General features: G+C 41.6%; 1 pseudogene; it reads left to right on the forward strand.

Moving 5' to 3' along the window:
- The first annotated feature begins 3,556 nt into the window (after window positions 1–3,556).
- LOC112081012 (somatostatin receptor type 2-like) lies at window positions 3,557–21,973 on the forward strand (annotated as a pseudogene).
- The last annotated feature ends 260 nt before the right edge of the window (window positions 21,974–22,233 follow it).

Raw genomic sequence — 22,233 nt, forward strand, 5'->3', positions numbered from 1 at the left:
ACACACTGACACACTGACTGACTGCATCTCAATATGAAACAGTTTCTCCCTCACTGGTACACCACTGACTGACTGCATCTCAATAGGAACTGGTACACACTGACTGACTGCATCTCAATAGGAACACGTTTCTCCCTCACTGGTACACACTGACTGACTGCATCTCAATAGGAACAGTTTCTCCCTCACTGGTACACACTGACTGACTGCATTTCAAAAGGAACAGTTTCTCCCTCACTGTACACACTGACTGACTGCATCTCAAAAGAACAGTTTCTCCCTCACGGTACACACTGACTGACTCATCTCAATAGGAACAGTTTCTCCCTCACTGGTACACACTGACTGACTCATCTCAATAGGAACATTTCTCCCTCACTGGTACACACTGACTGACTGCATCTCAGTAGAACACTAAATGAAAATGAACCTTTTTTATTGGACAAGTCCAGGTAGTCCCCTCCCTGTTTCAGTCCATTTTCTTCCGTTTGGTGCATAATGAACATGACCCAGTACTGGAAGGCCCTTAGTGTGAGTGTAGGGTGTGTTRTACAGTACCTGGAAGAGACTCAAATAGTACAATAGCACACTGGGCGTGGACCTCAACCTTTCATATGCTGAGTGGAGTGTGTCATTAGGAACATCAAACCATACCGCTTTATTGAGCAGCTCCATGGGAGATGAGACAATGCTGACCAGTGTGTCTGTGTGTATTAGTGTGGGTGTGTGTGTAGTAGTGTGTCTGTGTGTAGTAGTGTGTGTGTGTGTGTGTGTGTAGTAGTGTGTGTGTGTTCTGTGTTTTTCCCAGTCTTCTATTAAGAACAGCACGACTTCATACTGAACACAGTGCTCGTGACAAACCAGCACACTCCTCTCTCCTCTCCTCCACTCTCCCCTTCTTTACAACAGTTTGTATATGTCTGGATATGAAAGCACTTTCTTCTCATTATTGGTTCAACAGGGCTCCCAGAAACCGCCCTCTTAAGTGGATACTCTGTGGCTACAAGCAACAGTGGAAGATAAACTTTTTAGACACTGAGATTAGTTCCATTTCCTCCTCACCCACAGAGCCTTTTATTGAAGCCCTGAGGAAGCGTTATTACTACCCCCGACTCATGTCTCTCTCATCCCCCTTGTTTATGAGAAAGAACAGCAGAATAACATCATATTCACTATTACACACACACACACACACACACACACACACACACACACACACACACACACACACACACACACACCACACACACACAACACACACACACACACACACACACACACACACACACACCATTATCACTCCTACTCTCGTCCATCTCATCCCTGTCTTTTGTAAGAAGGAAGGGAACAGCAGAAAAACTCAATTTTCTCACTCAGACACTCCTCATCTTGTGATCGCAGTGAATACAAAGAGCTCTGCTGTAGGGCCAGATGGCAAAAGTGAAATCAATCAGATCAACATGGTCAGAGAGAGTCTGCATCCCGAATGGCACCCTATTCCCTGTAGGCCCTGGTCAAAGGAGTGCACTAAATAGGGAATAAGGTGCCATTTGGGATGCAAAGAGAGTCGCTTGTTGCCAGTCATTGAGCAGATGAGGCCCTTGTCCTGGCTGACTTACACCCACTGAATATCAATCAGAATAGGAACACTATCTCCAAATGTGAAACAGACAGACAATTGGATTTCATTTCAGGTATAAGCTATTTATTTTCAAAGGCAATTAGACAATTCTCAAGTGATTCAAGTGATTCTGGGACACATTTCAAAACCACGTTTGGTTCAATAAGTGGCAAGAAAAAGTATGTGAACCCTTTGGAATTACCTGGATTCTGCATAAATTAGTTAGAAAATTTGAACTGATCTTCATCTTGGTCACAACAATAGACAAACAGTGTGCTTAAATAATAACATATTTTTTTTGTATTTTTCTTGTCTATATTGAATAATAATTTAACATTCCAGTGTAGGTGAAAAAGTATGTGAAAGCTAATGTAGTTGAGTCAGGAGTCAGCTAACCTGGAGTCCAATCAATGAGACGAGATTGGAGATGTGGTTAGAGCTGCCTTGCCCTCAAAAAACGTCACAAAATTTGAGTTTGCTATTCACAAGAAGCATTGCCTGATGTGAACATGCCTCGAACGAAAGAGTCTCAGAAGACCTAAGATTAAGAATTGTTGACTTGCATAAGCTGGAAAGGGTTACAAAAGTATCTTCTAAAAGCCTTGATGTCCATTAGTCCACAGTAAGACAAATTGTCTATAAACGGAGAAAGTTCAGATGTAGAGTGACAAGTCTAATCAGACTAATAGCAAGACTACATCTCTGGAACATGCTACATCTCTGTTGACAAGTCTACGATACGTTAAACACTAAACACTGCTGTCCAAAAAAAACATTGTTGCACGTCTGAAGTTTGCAAAAGAGCACCTGGATGTTCCACAGCGCTTCTGGCAAAATATTCTGTGGACAGATTAAACTAAAGTTAGTTGTTTGGAAGGAACACACAACACTATGTGTGGAGAAAAAAAGACACACACACAACATCAAAACCTCATCCCAACTGTAAAGTATGGTGGAGGGAGATCATATGGTTTGGGGTTGCTTTGCTGCTCAGGGCTGGACAGCTTGCTATCATCGATGGAAAAAATGAATTCCAAGTTATCAAGACATTTTGCAGGAGAATTTAAGGCGATCTGTCTGCTAATTGAAGCTCAACAGAAGTTGGGTGATGCAACAGGACAACAACCCAAAACACAGAAGTAAATCAACAACATAATGGCTTCAACAAAAGAAAATACTCTTCTAGAGTGGCCCAGTCAGAGTCCTGACCTCAACCCGATTGAGATGCGTTGGCATGACCTCGAGAGCGGTTTTCACCAGACATGTAAGAATATTTGTTGAATTGAAACAGTTTGTAAAGATGAATGGTCCAAAATTCCTCCTGACGCGTTGTGCAGTCTGATCCGCAACTACAGAAAACATTTTGTTGAGTTTATTGTTGCCAAAGGAGGGTAAATGCAAAGGTTCCAATACTTTTCCCCCCTCACTGTGAATGTTACATGGTGTGTTCAATAAAGACATAATGTATAATTGTTTGTGTGTTATTAGTTTAAGCAGACTGTGTTTGTCTATTGTTGTGACTAAATGACGATCAGATCAAATTTTATGACCAATTTATGCAGAAATCCAGGTAATTCCAAAGGGTTCACATACTTTTTCTTGCACTGTAACGTCATTGAAATTATGCGAAAACAACATTTGTGTGTCATTTAAATGGAAGAAAGAAGGTTGGGATTTCAAGGACAACAGCAATTTAGAAGTCTGTGGTTATCTAATGTGAATGGTGAGGGGAGAAGAGGCAGGTTCTGGTTTGACATACACAGCCATGGCCTATCTTTATTCTGCAGTGTCACAGATACAAACCCCGGAATGTCCGCTTACTGGCTACACTCTGTAGGATGCAAGGATAATGTCCAAAGAGTGCCAGCAGCACGAATTACGCAAGAACTCTACAGACAGCTATATTGATCCTCTAATACAGGACTAGTAAAGGCCCAGTGCACTACTTTTGTGAGAGAAAAAAATTATTATAAAATATATATTTATATATTCGATTTTTCAGGCGTCCCGCAGCAACCCTACTTCCGCGGCTATGTGAATAGGGTGCTATTTAGGACCCACTTACTCTCCCCCTGATCAAAAAATATTAGAGGAAAGGACATGGTAGTTAATCTGTTACACAATAGTTCTCGTTCCACACAGTTTCATACAGGCTTCAAATACTATTACAAATATTTTTAACACTTACCTTTATTTTTTATTTGCTGCCAAGAGTTTGATTTTGGGGACTTTCTATTGGTTCCATTGTGTCAGGCAAGCTTATCAGGCCCTAGAGTATTTTAAATGATTTGGAATAGTATTTGAACCAGGTCCTGCACAATTTAATCTGTGCTCCTGGGAGTGCTGCAGCTCAGCATGAAGGCAGCAGAACAGTGTTCGCAGTTCTTTTTATGCCAAAGATAACAGTTGTCTGTCTGCTGCATGTTGTTGTCTTTCTTTGAGTTTGGAAGCTGTTGATGATCAGAAGGGTAAACGCAACTGTGTGAATAACTTGGTTCTCGTCCACTCAAAGCTATGTGTGACGCTGGTATGGTGTCTCATGTCCCCTCCTCTACCTCACTGGTTGGCTACTGGTTGGCTACTTTCACAATCCGGGTCGAATGAACAGTATGTTTGACATAGGCTGCACAGCAAAAATACAAGAGGTATCTGGCATAATTTAGCTCTAATAATTATGTTAACATAACRACTATCATWTTCAATACATTTGGTTAATATATTTACTTGATGATCTCTAGGCCTATAATCAATAAATCCTGACATTTCCAATAATTATTTTTAATYTMACAACTCAAATRAAGAMCGGAGGTAAACAAGGCTTCAGCACACTAACCASCTTCRTCTTTTCGTAGTGTGCTGCCTCAGTCCGAACGTMATARCCTGGTGACAACGAGSTTACTGCATGCTTTKATTTTTTTAAATGGGASGAAACGGAGAAGGAACGGGGAAATAACGGACCAGTAACTCMATCTGTGCGTTGGGCTGGAGAACAGTAGCAAGCAGCAGCAACAGCCCTGTACGAGGTCTCTACCCGGTGTCTGTCATTACAAGCTGTGAGTAGCTAATACAAGCTGCGCGCGCTCCGCATCTCCRCTCTATCCGGCCCTTTTCACTCAAGGCATTCTCTGTGCGCACTTYACCATGTAGCCAGACGCACAGAGTCGTKCCACATACATTYATTTATTTTCTTGCGTAGACACATTTTCAATGATCTCGATCTTTTTTACAATTTATTTCAGCATGATGGCAAATTATCAAAGGTTGGTTATTTTGAAAGGTGAMTTCAAATGGCAGAGAGCTGTCAAACCTCGTTTCGGCTGAACGTGTTGGAGAGGTGTTTGAGAAGGTTTCATGGTGGGAAATGAAGACCCAKTGAACTCAGATAAACGGAATAAAGTTTAACATTGGATTATATTTAATCGATTTTAAAGGTAAGGAAAATATAGAAATGTGTCATTATCAAAATGCAATGTTATATCGGGTCTTAAAATTTTCCAACTGACATTTTCTGTCAATTTAAGTGTATGAAAAAATTATTTAGTCTATAATTCTTATTCAGTTATCATGGTAAAGAAACACAATGGAAATCATGTGTGTTGATGTTATTGAAATATTGATTAAATATTTAATCTTCAAATCATACTAACGCTTAACTCTACTTACTTTTTCAAATTTATTGCCTCCCAATCATAGACTGTGACTTATGACACTATTTTATCAGATGACTATCATTGGATTAACTCTTTCATGTTGCGCATATTTAAATTTTGATGGTTCCAATCCCTGACCACTCTCTGTGATCACATCTGAAACGTGGATTTGAATGTTCTGATCATCGGCTCAACAGKGTCAGTTGCTGCAAGAACAAACAGATGAGTAGCTCCTTATCGTCTATTCCAGATTTCCCACACAGCCCTTTAAATCACTGCGCTAAAGGTTTGTGACAGAGTCACWGTGTGCCTGAAAAGACAGAGCGGAGTAAGCTGGCAGAACAAGATGGCAARCTATCAGGTGCATCGTGACAGTGCTCTACAGTACGTTAAGTTAGAATACGACATAAGGGGCGACAGGTAGCCTAGTGGTTAGAGGTTTAGGCCAGTAACTGAAAGGTTGCTAGATCGATATCCCCTGGGGCTGACAAAGTAAAAATATGTCGTTCTGCCCATAAACAAGGCAGTTAACCCACTGGCTGTCAATGTAAATAAGAATTTGTTCTTAACTGACTTGCCTAGTTAAATAAAGGTTAAATAATAATAATAATAAAATGTAAAGATCCAGTGCTTCAAAAGACAGAGCAGAGTAAACTAGCAGAACAAGGTAGCAATCTATCAGGTGTCTGAACAGCAGTCATGTGGTCTAAACCAAAACAATGTAAAGCATTGACCCAGCCAGTGAAGAGGAACTGGCAGACAACCTATCAGGTGCCTGAACAGAGATCTATTATATTCTAAASCAATGTAAAGCATTGTGTTGCGATTTCGTTCTGAAGGTAGGTAARGAGTCAAGCGCAGGAGAGCAGAGATGTCAATGTAGCGTTTTTTAATAGGCAAGTCCAAAAACGGTACAGGTACAATCACACACAAAAAACGCCCAAGACAATGGGAACTCAAAGTTACACACGGAAGGAGAAAAAAAACAACGCTCCTTACTATAATAAACACACGTGAATAAACTGAGGAAAGCCTCCACAATCAACATGAAAAGAATCCCGCACAAACCTAGGCGGGAAAACAGGGGTAAATATACACACAGGAATGAAAGAAAATGAAAACCAGGTGTGAATGAACCAAAGACAAAACTAACGGAAAAATAAAAATGGATCGGTGATGGCTTGTAGGCCGGCGACGCCGACCGCCGAGCACCGCCCGAACAAGGAGAGGAACCATCTTCGGTGGAAGTCGTGACACATTGACCCAGCCAGTGAAGAGAAAGGGGTGTAAACTGGCAGACAAYCTATCAGGTGCCTGAACAGAGATATATTATACTATATTCTAAACCAAAGCAATATAAAGTATTGAGCCTGAAGAGATACAGGAGTAATGTGTCGGAAACAAGATTTCAATCTATCAAGTGCAGGATCAGCCCACAGGTGGTCTATTCTATTTGATTCTAAATCAATACACTGTAAAGCATTTAGACAGCCTTGGTTTATGCGAGCTGGCCCAGAACGTCTTGGAGCAAGAGCCTATCTCCCTTCTTGTAGCGTGAGGCAGCTTGAGTTACCCCTGGACAGGACGCTAGTCTATGGCAGGGCCTTACCCAAATCTCATACCTCCTTATCTCCTTAATGCTGAGTGCCAAGCAGAGACGTATCAGGTCCATTTTTTACAGTCCTTGGCAGTGTGTGAATTACAGGGGGCCGGGGGGGGGGGGGGGGGCTCTGCCCCCTGAATGAGACATGAGCTCCCCTGAATACAACAAGGGTCAAACTTTGGGGGGACTTTAATTTATGGGTCCAGTCCACTAGCAACTATCAACATTGTTTTCAACTGGCCCTCACAGTTTTCCATGCTAATGAACTCGAGACAGACGACAGACAGCTGTATTTGCATCACTGTATTCAGCCTCTTTTCTATCAGATAGCGAACTATCACATTGTTTCAGCTGGCCTCACAGTTTCCACGCTAATGAACTCGGGACAGACACAGACAGCTGTATTTGCATCCTGTATTTCAGCCTCTTTTTCTATCAGTGCCAATCAGCCCACATGTTGTCTATTCTATTGAGGCAGGGCCTGAAAAGACAGAGGGAAGTAATCTGTAGAACAATGGTCAGTTCCTAAACAACCCACAGGAGGACTTCTAGTCTATCTTCTCTTATTCTATTCTATTCATTCTATTTTTAAAATTTATTTTTCTATTTAATTATATATTTCAATTCTACCACTAGGCTTAGATCCAGACTACTGAGACTGAACCACTTGTTGACGAATTGCTCAATGTTGCATTCAAACATACTGTACAGTGCATCTATTCATAGTTCAGTAGCCAACGTCAACCCACCAACCTCATTTCAACAAGTCCAAATTGTACATCTAAGCATGGAGCAAACATGTTGCATCATGCATCTGAAATGGCTATTTCCTATGGGTCCTGGTCAAAAGTGGTGCACTATGTTAGGTATAGGGTCCCATTCGGGATGCAGATATGATTAGGTAATTACACTGAGTGCACAAAACATTAGGAACACCGTGCTAATATTGAGTTGCCCCCCCCCCCCCTTGCCCTCAGAACAGCCTCAATTCGTGGGCATGGACTCTAGAAGGTGTTGAAAAATTCCACAGGGACGCTGGCCCATGTTGACTCCAATGCTCCCACAGTTGTGTCAGTTGAGTGTGAAAAAACAAGCAGTATTGCAGTTCTTGACACAGGCTTAAAAGTCCTTCTTTAACCTGCCCCCCCTTTATCTACACTGATTGAAGTGGATTTAACAAGTGACATCAATAAGGGATCATAGCTTTTACCTGGTTCACCTGGTCAGTCTATATCATGGAAAGAGCAGCTGTTCCTAATGTTTTGTACAAATCAAATCAAATGTTTATTTGTCACATACACATATCTAGCAGATGTTATTGGAGTGCAGCGAAATGCTTCAGTGTACAGCAGTGTTGTGAATTTGGTGCATTGATAGCAACCGTTTCAGTTGTTGGCTACTCTCTCTGTCTCTGGCACGGTAGGTGACGAGCTAGCTTCTCATTAAACAACAGAAATGAGGATTTCTATCAGCCTAATTGAGGTGTTTTATTCTTACAGGCTGCGATTTCTTCTAATGCGGACTGTGCGCTTTAGGTATAATGCTGTAGGTATAATGCTGTAGCGTATTAATGCTGTAGGTATAATGCTCGTAGGTATAATGCTGTAGTATAATGCTGTAGGTATAGTGCAGTAGGTATATGCTGTAGGTATAATGCTGTAGGTATAATGCTGTAGGTATAGTGCTGTAGGTATATATGCTGTAGTATAATGCGGGAGCCGCTTGTGGATTTTACAGCTCTAATGCATCCACCTCTGACACTGCAACACCGCTATGTGGGTGTCAGCTAGCGGGGACCTGATAGAATGTAGCCCACGGGCTGCGCCCAAATGCCACTCTATGGGCAGTGGACACCTATGGGCAGTGGACACCTATGGGCAGTGACACCCTATGGGCAGTGGACACTATGGGCAGTGGACACTCTATGGGCAGTGGACACCCTATGGGCAGTGGACACCCATGCATGCACTGGCAGTGGACACCCTATGGGCAGTGGACACCCTATGGGCCCTGCGTCAAAGTAGTGCAGCACAAAGGGAGGGAAATAGGTTCTATTTGGGATGAACACATGGACAGTGGCCCAGGCAATGTCATCATCTGTTTACTGTTTTGTTTTCAACATCCCACAGACCCCTCCCTCCTCACTCGTATCTGGTGTTGCTTTATTTAGCACAACAATACCCATATCTCAGACACCGCGAGGCAGCTTTCATGTGCAGGAGGTGCGAATGACAATTGTCATAATGAAAGACGTTATGATGTTGATATTATCTCAGGTTGGCAGGGGGCATCCTCCCACGGCGTGCTGACACCAAACTGCACTCTAATTTGACTCTGTCACGGCTCACTGATTGTGTGACGCAGTCCTTCCTTTCTTTCAATTACATAGGCGGGAAGCATTTACATACTCATTTGCATTCATTCCACCCCTAATAAATAGTTTTCTATAACAGTGGAGAGGAGTAACCTTTGGGTTGTTATTTACTGAGGGAAGAATATAGTTAGTTCAAGTGAAGGACAAGCAGTTCTCAGGAAGGGGGCTGTGACTGGGGAGTTGAATGAATGATTTCCCTATGGCGTGTGTGTGTGTGTGTGTGTGTTGTGTGTGTGTGTGTGTGTGTGTGTGTGTGTGTGGTGTGTGTGTGTGTGTGTGTGTGTGTTGTGTAGCGCAGTGTGTGTGTGAGTGCATATGTACGTGGTTGTGTGTCTGTGTCCATGTATATGTGCATACGTGTGTGTGTGCCAATGACTGGAACGAACTTTGCAAAAATCTCTGAAGCTGGAGACTCTTACCTCCCTCCACTAGCTTTAAGCACCAGCTGTCAGAGCAGCTCACATATAACTGCACATAGCTCATCTGTAAATACCCATCCAATCTACCTCATCCCCATACTGTGTTTATTTATCTTGCTCCTTTGCTCCCCAGTATCTCTACTTGCACATTCATCTTCTGCACACCCTACCATTCCAGTGTTTAATTACTATATTGTAATTACTTCGCCACCATGGCCTATTTATTGCCTTACCTCCCTTATCCTACTCATTTGCATGCTGTATATAGATTTTTTCTACTGTATTATTGATTCATGTTTGTTTATTCCAATGTGTAACTCTGTGTTGTTGTATGTGTTGAATGCTGTTGCTTTATTTGGCCAGGTCGCAGTTGCAAATGAGACTAGCTTACCTGGTTAAATAAAGGTGAAATAAAAATAAAATAAAGATAGTGTTGTGTGTGTGTGTGTGTGTGTGTGTGTGTGTGTGTGTGTGTGTGTGTGTGTGTGTGTGTGTGTGTGTGTGTGTGTGTGTGTGTGTGTGTGTGTGTGTGTGTTGCAGTGTGCTAGTCTAGCGGACATGACAACATAAACTAGCTGGAAACCTGTACTCAGACTTGTGATAAAAGGCAGAACTAAAGCTGTTCCATTTTGTATTTGTGAAAGGAGTGGGAATTCCCAGGGGAGCTCTCCATACACACACCAGGCCCTACTGTTTCCATTTGGTATTTAAAAGGAGAGGGAATTCCCAAGGGAGCTCTCCATACACACACCAGGGCCCTATGTTGCAGCTTTTAATCTGCTGTGTGATTACATTTGATAAGGCCTTTAAGACTGAATGGTAAAAGAAAGTACCCAACATGCTGTGAACCAATGACTGAGTGGTTAAACAGCAGGGCCCTCCTACAGAGGTGTCATGACTCATGTCCTCTCACTAATGCTTTGTGTGGGCAGTGATGGCCCAATTCAATATATTTCAACGCATTCTCTGTGAAACAATGAATTGTACAGTGCCTTTGGGAAAGGATTCAAACCCTTGACTTTTATTGTGTTAACAAAGTGGGATTCAAGTGGATTAAATTGTCATTTTTTGTCATGATCTACACAAGATACTCTGTAATGTCAAAGTGGAAGAAACAATTCCAACATTTGTAAAAAATATATATTATCAGAGTATAAAAATTAATACAGTAATATATATATTGATTAGATAAGTATTAAACCACCTGAGTCAATACATGTTACAATTACCTCTGGAAGCAATTACAGCTGTGAGTTTTCTGGTAAGTCTCTAAGAGCTTTGCACACCTGGATTGTTCAACATTTGCACATTATTCTTTTTAAATTCTTCAAGTTCTGTGAAGTTGGTAGTTGATCCTTGCTAGACAGCCATTTCCAAGTCTTGCCATAGATTTTCAAGCCAATTTAAGTCAAAACTGTAACTAGACCACTCAGGAACATTCAATGTCATCTTGATAGGCAACGGCAGTGTATATTTGGCCTATAGGTTTTCCACTAGAATTTTGCCTGTGCTTAGCTCTATTCTGTTTAATTTTATCCTAAAAAACTCCCTAGTCCTTGCCGATGACAAGCATACCCATTACATGATGCAGCGACCACCATGCTTGAAAATATGAAGTGATACTCAGTGATGAGTTATGTTGGTAACTACAATGTTGTTGATCCATCCTCAGTTTTCTCCAATCACAGCCATTAAACTCTAAAACTTTTAAAGTCACGATTGGCCTCATGGTGAAATCCCTGAGCGTTTTCTTCCTCTCTGGCAACTGAGTTAGGATGGACACCTGTATCTTTGTAGTGACTGGGTGTATAGATACACCCTCCAAAGTGTAATTATAACTTCACCATGCCCAAAGGGATATTCAATGTCTGCTTTTTTTTCTTTCACCCATCTACCAATAGGTGCCCTTCTTTGTGAGGCATGGAAAACTTCCCTTGGCTTTATGGTTGAATCTGCGTTTGAAATTTCACTGCTCGACTGAGGGACCTTACAGTTAATTCTATGTGTGGAGTACAAGGATGAGGTAGTGATTTAAAAAATCATGTTAAACACTATTATTTCACACAGAGTGAGTCCATGCAACATATTATGTGACTTGTTAAACAAATGTTTACTCCTGAACTTATTTAGGCTTGCCATAACAAACGGGTTGAATACTTATTGACTCAAGACATTTGAGCTTTCATTTGTAAAAAAAAAAAAAAAAAAAATACATTTAATCAATTTTATATTCAGGCTGTAACACAACAACACAACAAAATGTGGAAAAAGTCAAAGGTTTGAATACTTTCTGAAGGCTCTGTATATTTGATCCCAAATGGGATCCAAATCAGGGGACATGTGCCCTCGGTTAATGGGCTTTAATGGAGCATGATGCTATGCATTCGTGACAGATAAAGGTCTATCCCCATCAATTTTCGAAGATCATGGGGCTTACCCAGTACTGATTACCACAGGCTGACTGTAGACAGAGGCTGCAGCTGAACCAGCCAACCAAGAGTCTCTCTCTCAGCAGACACCTCCAGGGCCAGGGTCCTCATTTATAATCTTATGTACATTTCACACTCAATTTCTGCGTATGCCATTTCTGAAAAGTCTGTGCACTTACAATAATATTGAGATTTATTAAAACGTGGCGCAAGCCATACATTGCACGTTTCCCGTTAGATATCAGGCCTGTCATAAAACTGTGTGCGCCTGAACGAGCATTAAAACTCTGCCTGGAAGACGCCTCCATTCACCTTTTATAGTGACAATAACGTCCTTTATTTCCTGTATCATAATGTGGAACTATTGCCATTTGGCCACTGCATGCAAACGACAAATTGGTGTTCAATATTTAGTTTATTGGGTTTATACTGTATGTCCAGCCTTGGTATAGGCTCTGAGATWAAATAGGTAATGATGTCRCGCTCCTATTGCACATCAATACTGTAGCCTACCCATACCGTCAACGATTATTTATGTATGCAGGGCTTACAAATGAGGCCCCAGGAACCAATGGTCTGAAGTGTGATTGCAACACAGGTTACACAGTGGTTACCAAGTTACATAAGGACATTAGTAAATATATACCCAATGCATTGGAGGTAGGGGAGAGCAAGCTGCCCTGTGTGCCAGACCTGGGTTCACATAGTATGTGTTCTTTGAGTGTTTGATTGGGTCTGTCTGGAGTGCCAGAGGGGTGGGGTTTACAGTTCTGGGACTATTTCATTGGTTCCATTACGCCARGCAAGCTCAATCAAGCCCAGGTAAAGTATTTGAAATAATTTSAAATAGTATTTAAACCAGGTCTGCCTGTGTGGTTTCAAAAGCCATCCCATCTCTTCCTGGTTTGAKACAGGTTMTTTTTACAGTCGTCTGTGATGAGCATMGTTTTATTGCAACAGCACAAGCGTGGCTGCACTCATTAAAATCCTAATCAATGAAGTCAACAGCATGTGCCATCCTCGGAGCTGAGGGGGGCAGAATTACCTGMATTGTCTGGAAAAGACAATCACTTTTAGTTATGCTACAGTCTACACGTAAGCATTTGTAGACAGTCATAATAGTCTTCATATTGTTATACCCGTCAGTGGTGTAAAGTACCAAGTAAAACTACTTTAAAGTACTACTTAAGTAGTTATTTTGGTATCTTGTACTTGACTATTTATATTTTGACTACTTTTACTTAACTACTTCCTAAAGAAAATAATGTACTTTTTACTCCATGAAACCCAAAGGTACTCATTACATTTTGAATGCTTAGGAGGACAGAAAAATTCACACACTTATAAAGAGAACATCCCTGGTCATCCCTACTGCCCCTGATCTGGCAGACTCACTAAACACACATGCTTTGTTGTAAATTATGTCTGTGTTGGAATGTGACCCTGGTTATCCAGAAAAAAATGAAAAATTATGCCTGTTTAATAATATAAGGAATTTGAAATTACTTATACTTTTAAGTGTATTTGAGCAATTACATTTACTCTTCATACGTAAGTATATTTATAACCAATAACATTTAGACTTTTACTCAAGTAGTATTTTACTGGGTGACTTTCACTTTACTTGAGTCATTTTCTATTAAGGTATCTTTACTTTTACTCAAGTATGACAATTGGGTACCTTTCCCACCACTAGTTACTGCTAATATAATAAAATAATATTATCAAACGTGTTTAAACCAGCTTGGACAAAAAGGGTTCTAAACAGAGGGACTTGGAATCCAAAACAATTTACCCCAAGTTACCTCAATTTAGAAAAACAAGAACTGCAATGATCTTTGAGGTTCATTAGGGACAAAAGAATGTAAGATATTTGTAATGAAAATCTGAGGGGGAGGGGAACAGAGAGTATATGTACGTTTTATATTCGTAACTGTCTGCTGTTATTATTTGGGAGGCTTTTCAAAAATGTCTGTTCCCTAGAGAGAGAGAATGAGAGACAGAGACCGAGAGAGAGCGAGAGGCATTGATTCTGAGAGGACCCACATTGATTCTGTATTTATTCCATCCATGCAGGGTGGATGTCATAGTCAGAGTTCCTTGGATATCTGAGAGACATTGAGGAACCACCAGAGCCACCATGGACTCCTGGGTGTTCCCCTCCACGCTCCCCAACTTAAACCGAAAACCCCTGATTGTACTCCCTATCACACGGGTCGTCCCCGAGGCCGGGTGCCGACAGCGCTGCTTGAGCCTGCGCGTCAAGGGGGGGGGGTAATGTCACGACTTCTGCTCTCCTTGTTCGGGCGGTTTCGCGTCGGACGTCAACCGGCGGCCTTCTAAGCCATTCCATTCGATTCCATTTTTCATTTCCATTGGTTTGTCTGTCTTTCTCCACACACCTTTGTCAATCCCATTCATACCTATTGTGTATTTAACGCTCTGTTTTCCCCTTCATACTATGGCTTTTGATCAGCACTGGGCTTATTATGTCAAAGTGTAAGTCGCTAGTGGTCTAAGTAATAGCGGGCAGACCCCAGATGGTACGATATATGGGCGGCGTACTAACTACTCTGTTCAACCAAACGCACCAGCCATCCATGGTCATTAAATTTAATGTACATCCGATATTCACCTCAATCTTTCCGGCGTGTGTGTATCTTAGGAGGGCAGGGTTCGATAGTGGACATTGTGGGCTATATTACGCCCATAAGTCCCATTTACACGCGTTCACGTAACTACCCGCTCACTCTCGCCCTGTGCAGCTCCCATGCCACCTCTATACACCACAGACAATTGAATGAGCGGGATCACTTTCAACCTTAAAATCAGTACTATGGGTCTTCTATAGAACTTTCTAGATGTAACCGGCTCCATAAAGACATCGTAGCCTTGTTGTTCGGATCTTTAATTAGGGAGTTAAACGAACCTGGTTTGCCTGGGGGGAGAGTTTGACATGCCAATGCCATGGGGTAAGGTTGACCAATAGCAAATGGGGTACCCATATGTTAAGCTGAATGGCAAGTGAGCAGACTGGCTGGCATAGAGTGTGTTATTCTCCATCTGGCAGCCTATAATCAAGGAAAGCATTCGAGCACTAGCAGTGCGGTGGTGCAATAGTACTTTAAGTAAAAAAATACTTGAGAGAGTAGCTACTGAGCGAACTGTTGAAGTTCAATTTTTGAGCGCGGAGAGGACTTTTAGCACCTTCGAGACATTATTCTATAATTTCTCGCCATACTTTCTATCACCTCCCATCTTCTTGCCCTTATAATCGGATCATGATACGCCATCGAAACACATACGCATGTACTTTACTTCACATACATTTTCGCCTTTGCACTAGCTCGCGATAACGTACAAGCGATTACCCCCATTTCTGCGAGCAGGAAATCTCAGTCCACACAATGCTTAGCGCAAACTTAATCAACACCACGATAATAGGTCCCCGCTGGGTACACTACCCCTAACACCTGGCGCGCGTGGGGGGTTCGAGTCATCTCTGGCTGATTCACTAAACATCAAATGCTTCATTTGTAAACTATGTCTGAAAGTGTTGGTTGTGCCCTGCTTATTGGTATCCCCTAATACAAATTAACACCTGAACAAAAATAATATAACCTCTCTACTTGTCTGATTGCTAATATAAAGAAATTTGAAAGGGTTTATAACTTTACTTTTGATACTTAAGTACATTTTAACAATTCCATTTACTTATTAGATAACTAGTGCAGTTATTATTAAAATCACAATACGTCTTACGAATTCATACACATTGCGTATGTCTGTACCATTCGTGTGGCCGGAGCCCTGAGAGGCCTACTAATCTATTCTGGGCGTCCGACCCTATGTCACTTTTAACTTCTAGTCATTTTTTCTATTAAGCGGATACTGTACCCTTTACGTATCAACGCATGACTAAGGAATTGTCTTCTACTTCCCTTTCCAAGCCACCATATGCTGGGGGAGTACATCTGCCCTAGGGTGATAACCAATCCACAATCACTCATTTAGTCAGTCTCATGGGCCATCTTGTAAAAAGTGTATAAAAAAAAAAGTCTTTGTTCTCTGTAGAAGGCCTTAAGTCACATATAAGCAGTATCAAGATCAAGGCCTTCCATGGTCCACTCTATGGCTGCCACGCTGTGGTCGTATTACCTTACCATCATCATTAAGGGCCAAGTCAGGTCACCTCATGGTCAATTCCAGTGGCTAACCTTTGCCGTGTGCCATACCCCTATAACCATTCACCATTAAGGTCAGTCCTCACTCGGACTCGTCAGCCCTACTCTGGGCTTGCAGCGCCATACAATGTCCACGTCGGTTTCACCACTCGGCTATCATTAGTCTAGTCGCGCATGAGGTCAGACTGTTCCGCTTGGCTCGACGATCTACCTATTCTTGCTACTACAATTATTGAGCGCTCACGTTACTTATGGTCCACAACCTGCCTCGCTGTTGATCTCGGCGGGGTCCAGGCCATGCGACGCAATTAAGGTCAGTCTCATGGTCACACACGCTGCGCACTGAGTGTTACATCGGACCATCATCTATTCAAGGTCAGCTCTCAGTCGAGTTGTAACTCGGTTTCTTCGCCTGATGTCATCACATCCTTGCATCCATCATGCTCATCTCTAAGGCTTGTCAGCGCGGCTCATAGGTACGAGCAGCTGCCTGTGGTTACCTCGACACCTAATGTGCTCATACATAGTCAGGTCTAGCTGCTGGACTTGGCTGATGGAGTTCACGTGGTTGTTGAGGATCACTGTGATTAAACGCGCTCCTCCTCCGATCACTTTTAAGGTCAGTCTGAGCCTTCACCGCCGAGTGTGTTACCGGATAGTAGACCACTCTATATATGATTGAAGGGTACAAGTCTCATGTATTGTAATACCTCGCATGCTGTTGATTACCCTCACGAAATGGGAGAAAAAGGGATAAAAAAAAATATTATTAAAAGGACAACAAAAGCGATATGTTTGAATATCACCATTCATTCCGAATATAAAAGGTACATCAATCAGTCATTACACTTAGACACGTTGTTGGTTAAATCATTTAATTCCAGTGCAGAAAAAGAGACCTCAAACTCCTATTCATCTATTGAGGCACAGCTTCTTGCATGTGTTCAACACTCGTATAGTGCCTGTGATACCATTAATCTCGAATTTCCAATTCAACTACAGAAGGTCAAAGATACAATGAGCTCACAACTACAATGACCTGTATGTTAACCGTATACAATATCATCAGTAATGGTCAGTCGACATATCTTGAGATCAACAACGATAACTGCCGTGTTTAATCGAACAGTGATTATAAAGCTCATCATTGCATTAATTGAGTCCATAGGCGTTCAAATCCTAAGATCTGCCCTGTGATAACACGTGTATCTACCATCATCAGTAAAGAAGTACAAGTCCCACTCGAGGAGTCGATAATAACGCTGTGATTAGTACCCACGCCTTATAACATTCTTGATCGATTAAGGTTTCAGTATCTTCATTGCTGCTCGAGTGTAACCGTTTTACGATAGCCTATTGATTCACACCGTGTCACACATCTTATTCATTAGGGGTAGTCCTAGTCCTCATCGGCGCTCACACTATTTACCCTGTGGTTAAGAACACCCAAAAGTTTTGGGACATCACCAATTTCACACTCATATTATAGTGAATCATAGAAATCAGCATGAGAGAATCACTAGCACCTTAGGTAATCCGTGGTCCCATATTCCAAGTCACGCAATGTACTATACCGATCAAATGCCATTGAATGTCTCAGTTCCCTGGTTAGGGCTCCTACTTGCGTGCCTGTTTGTTAGCCATTCAGATTCACCATGTGCACTCCAAATTTAAAGGGATAATAGAATTGCCAGTTGGAGATCATATCTGCCTGAGTTTGTTGTGACCATTTATCCATTGGCGATAGCACTTTTATTAGATGTCAAAGAATCTCATGAGAAACAGCACTGATCAACATGTTGGTTTAACTCTAACACTCTTACATTAATGTGGATTCACTCACAAATAACTAATCGCAGTAAAGTAGTTAGCCTTCATCATGGACTATCGAACTCTGTCGTGCCTATATAAGTGTGTAGTATCCTATCACTAAAGTTTCAACTGCCATCACACAAGTCAGTTCTCTCAATGGTACCCCTGCCTCGCTTTTACCTCTCATCATACGATCAAAGAAGTCACGTCTTACCTATCATACCCCACTGCTGACATGATACCAATCTCACACGGGATAGCATCTATTAAGTGAGTCAAATCTTTCGTTGGGTGAGCGTACTGTCCTATGATGTTTATTAACCTCCCTCAACATTTCATAATAAGGCATTCATCCAAGGTTTCATCCTTCAATGCACCATGTCATTATTCATGACTCTATCCGTACATCATGTAGCATCCATTTATATTCTCTATCCCATACTATTAAAAGGTTTCGCCTCCATCCGTAGATCGACCGGGGGGCGTATTGATTAGCTATCTATACCAAGTTGCACATCGCGGATTTTACTAAAGGTCAGGGTCTTCTTATGGTCACCTGAATGGACTGAATAAGAGCCTAAAAGTTTGATATAACGCTGACATTAGCTCGCACAATCTCATCAAGGTCAGCTATACTTCCATATAGAGTTCAGCATACTGCCTGTGTTAACTCTTCAACACAGCGAGCAGCTAGAAGTAGCAGTCGAAGAACACGAAGATAATACAAACACACATGTTGTACCTCTGTCCACACTACGGATGTTCACATTATTATGTGTTGGAACTCAACTGTCACTGCGAGGTTATTGTCACATCTCTGTTCCTCAGGAATGGCCATCAAAAAGCGAGTCAGACTAGCGATTAGGAGATAGGAGTATGACTGAAACGAAATATCGTCTAACGATGAGAATTCTATTTTTAGATCAGCCAAGGAATTCAATGATTTATCATAAGTATTATTAATGAATTCGCTAAAATTGGTAGGCGAAGCTATTAATCAATATAACTCATCGATTCTAAATCTCATTAATTCTATGACAAGCCTATGACATAAAGTGTCTATGTGTAACGCGCAAATTATATTGTTTATGGTCAGTGCGTATGATCCAATCTAACACATATCGTTATAATATCATCGGCTATACTATGATAGTCCAACTGATTAAGAGAGCGAATCCGGTACATGCTTTTTTAGGATCACGTTAAAGTTATAATGGGGAGGCGACGAGCGCTGTTACTTACCTCATTTAATATCTAGAGTCTGCTATAAGTTATCATAAATGGTAAGACAACCCAGCAGAGTGTTGTCACTATTCAACTAATTTCGTGATGATTGTAATATTTCGAGTAATCGCGAGCAAGAGCGAGCCGCCTCGATGCGTTAATTACCTATGGTCATAGGTAGTGCCGAGTACATAAAAAAATCCCTATTAGACTGCTTAATGCTCCTCTCCACCCCATCCTGTCTGCTCTGAACCGCGATCAACCGTGGCCCCTATAAATTCATCACACAGCGAATATAGGCTTTGTGGAGGGGGAAATAACATCAATCATGTTCCTTATCATCCACAGCGTGTGGCATAATGGTGTCTTGTGAAGAGAGAGCTAATTTTGCACCCCACTCACTGTGCTTTCCCCACATGTGTTATCATTCATCTACTTGGCTCCAAAAATAATGTGGTAAGTGTTTACAGACTCAAACAAGCCAGTCAACCAATCTTCATTGAGTACAGGAATGGTGTACCACTCTTCATAACGACCTTCTAACCATACATCAAGCCTCTTTGCCTTAAAGTGGGACATCATGGTGATTCCATGGATGAGACCTCCAAGGTTGACTTAGTGAGGTAGACAAAGTCCACAGTTAAAGAGATCCGTTTACGAGGGATGGCAAGTATCGGCACTGGAATGTATTTCATTGGTAGCACAGCTGTCTACTTTAATCTATCGTATGTTATATGGTAGCACAGCGCAGTCTACTTTAATCTATTCGTATGTTGTAATGTAGACAGCGTGTCTACTTAATCTATCGTATGTTGTAATGGTAGCAAGCGTGTCTACTTTAATCTATCGTATGTTATAATGGTAGCAACAGCGTGTCTACTTTAATCTATCGTATGTTATAATGGTAGCACAGCGTGTCTACTTTAATCTATCGTATGTGTAATGTAGCACAGCGTGTCTACTTTAATCTATCGTATGTTTATGGTAGCACAGCGTGTCTACTTATAATCTATCGTATGTTGTAATGGTAGACAGCGTGTCCTATAATCTATCGTATGTTTTAATGGTAGCACAGGTGTTCTACTTATATCTTATCGTATGTTGTAATGGTAGCACAGCGTGTCTACTTTAATCTATCGTATGTGTAATGGTAGCACAGCGTGTCTACTTTAATCTATCGTATGTTATAATGGTAGCACAGCGTGTCTACTTTAATCTATCGTATGTTGTAATGGTAGCACAGCGTGTCTACTTAAATCTATCGTATGTTGTAATGGTAGCAAGCGTGTCTACTTTAATCTATCGTATGTTTAATGGTAGCACAGCGTGTCTACTTTAATCTATCGTATTTTATAATGGTAGCACAGCGTGTCTACTTTAATCTATCGTATGTTGTAATGGTAGCACAGCGTGTCTACTTTAATCTATCGTATGTTTAATGGTAGCACAGCGTGTCTACTTTAATCTATCGTATGTTGTAATGGTAGCACAGCGTGTCTACTTTAATTATCGTATGTTTAATGGTAGCACAGCGTGTCTACTTTAATCTATCGTATGTTGTAATGGTAGCACAGCGTGTCTACTTTAATCTATCGTATGTTGTAATGGTAGCACAGCGTGTCTACTTTAATCTATCGTATGTTTAATGGTAACAGCGTGTCTACTTTAATCTATCGTATTTGTAATGGTAGCACAGCGTGTCTACTTTAATCTATCGTATGTTTATGTAGACAGCGTGTCTATTTAATCTATCGTATGTTTAATGGTAGCACAGCGTGTCTACTTAATCTATCGTAGTTTAATGGTAGCACAGCGTGTCTACTTTAATCTATCGTATGTTGTAAGGTAGCACAGCGTGTCTACTTTAATCTATCGTATGTTTAATCGGTGCACAGCGTGTCTACTTTAATCTATCGTATGTTGTAATGGTAGCACAGCGTGTCTACTTTAATCTATATTTTCTTTTGTTTTTGCCTGTGCCTTGAGATGTAGCTATATTTACCTATATTTTAAAGTGGGCTATACAGATAAAATCTAGAATTATTATACTATTAAAGGGAAGTCCTCAGGGATCTGTGTCGGGTCTCCTAATATTTATGTTTTTTTTAAAGAGTGCTATACAAATAAATCTTTCATTTTTTAGGTGAAGTCTCAGGGATCCGTGTCGGGTCCACTAAGAGGAAGCGCTCGGAGAGGAAGGTGACCCGCATGGTGTCCATCGTGGTTGCCGTGTTCGTCTTCTTGCTGCCCCTTCTATGTCTTCAATGTGACTCGGTGACAGGAACCATCTCCACACGCCCTTCCTGAGGAGCACCTTTGCCTTCGTGGTTGTCCTGGGTTACGCCAACTCTGTGCCAACCCCATCCTTTACGCGTTCCTTCGGAGAACTTCAAGAAGAGCTTCCAGAACGTTCTGTGTCGGAAGAAGGTGGGCGGCCTGGATGTGATTGAGCGCAGCGACAGCAAGCAGGACAAGTCGCGCATGATGAATGACCCCACGGAGACTCAAAGCACGCTGCTCAATGGAGACCTGCAGACCAGCATTTGATGCTTGTTAATTCTAACGCATCCATTGTGTGATCTAACAGACATCTTTGATTTCACATCAAACTCCCCTCACCCTCACAAGCTCATCACACACAAACAAATAAACTAAACAAACACCACACACACACACACACACACCACACACACACACACACACACGACACACACACACACACACACACACACACACACACACACACACCACACAGCACACGTTTTTGCAGGTGGAATTGGTCATCCTGACCTGTTATCATGCCCTATGAACAGCTCACGTATGGAGAGTGATTGTAGTTTATCTCATGGTGTGATATTTTGTAAGCATTTTCTTCTCCCTGTGGACGAGGTGAAAAAATGCCAAAGGAACTAAGCCC

Source organism: Salvelinus sp. IW2-2015, unplaced genomic scaffold, assembly GCF_002910315.2.
Source record: "Salvelinus sp. IW2-2015 unplaced genomic scaffold, ASM291031v2 Un_scaffold16653, whole genome shotgun sequence".
Lineage (NCBI taxonomy): Eukaryota > Metazoa > Chordata > Actinopteri > Salmoniformes > Salmonidae > Salvelinus > Salvelinus sp. IW2-2015.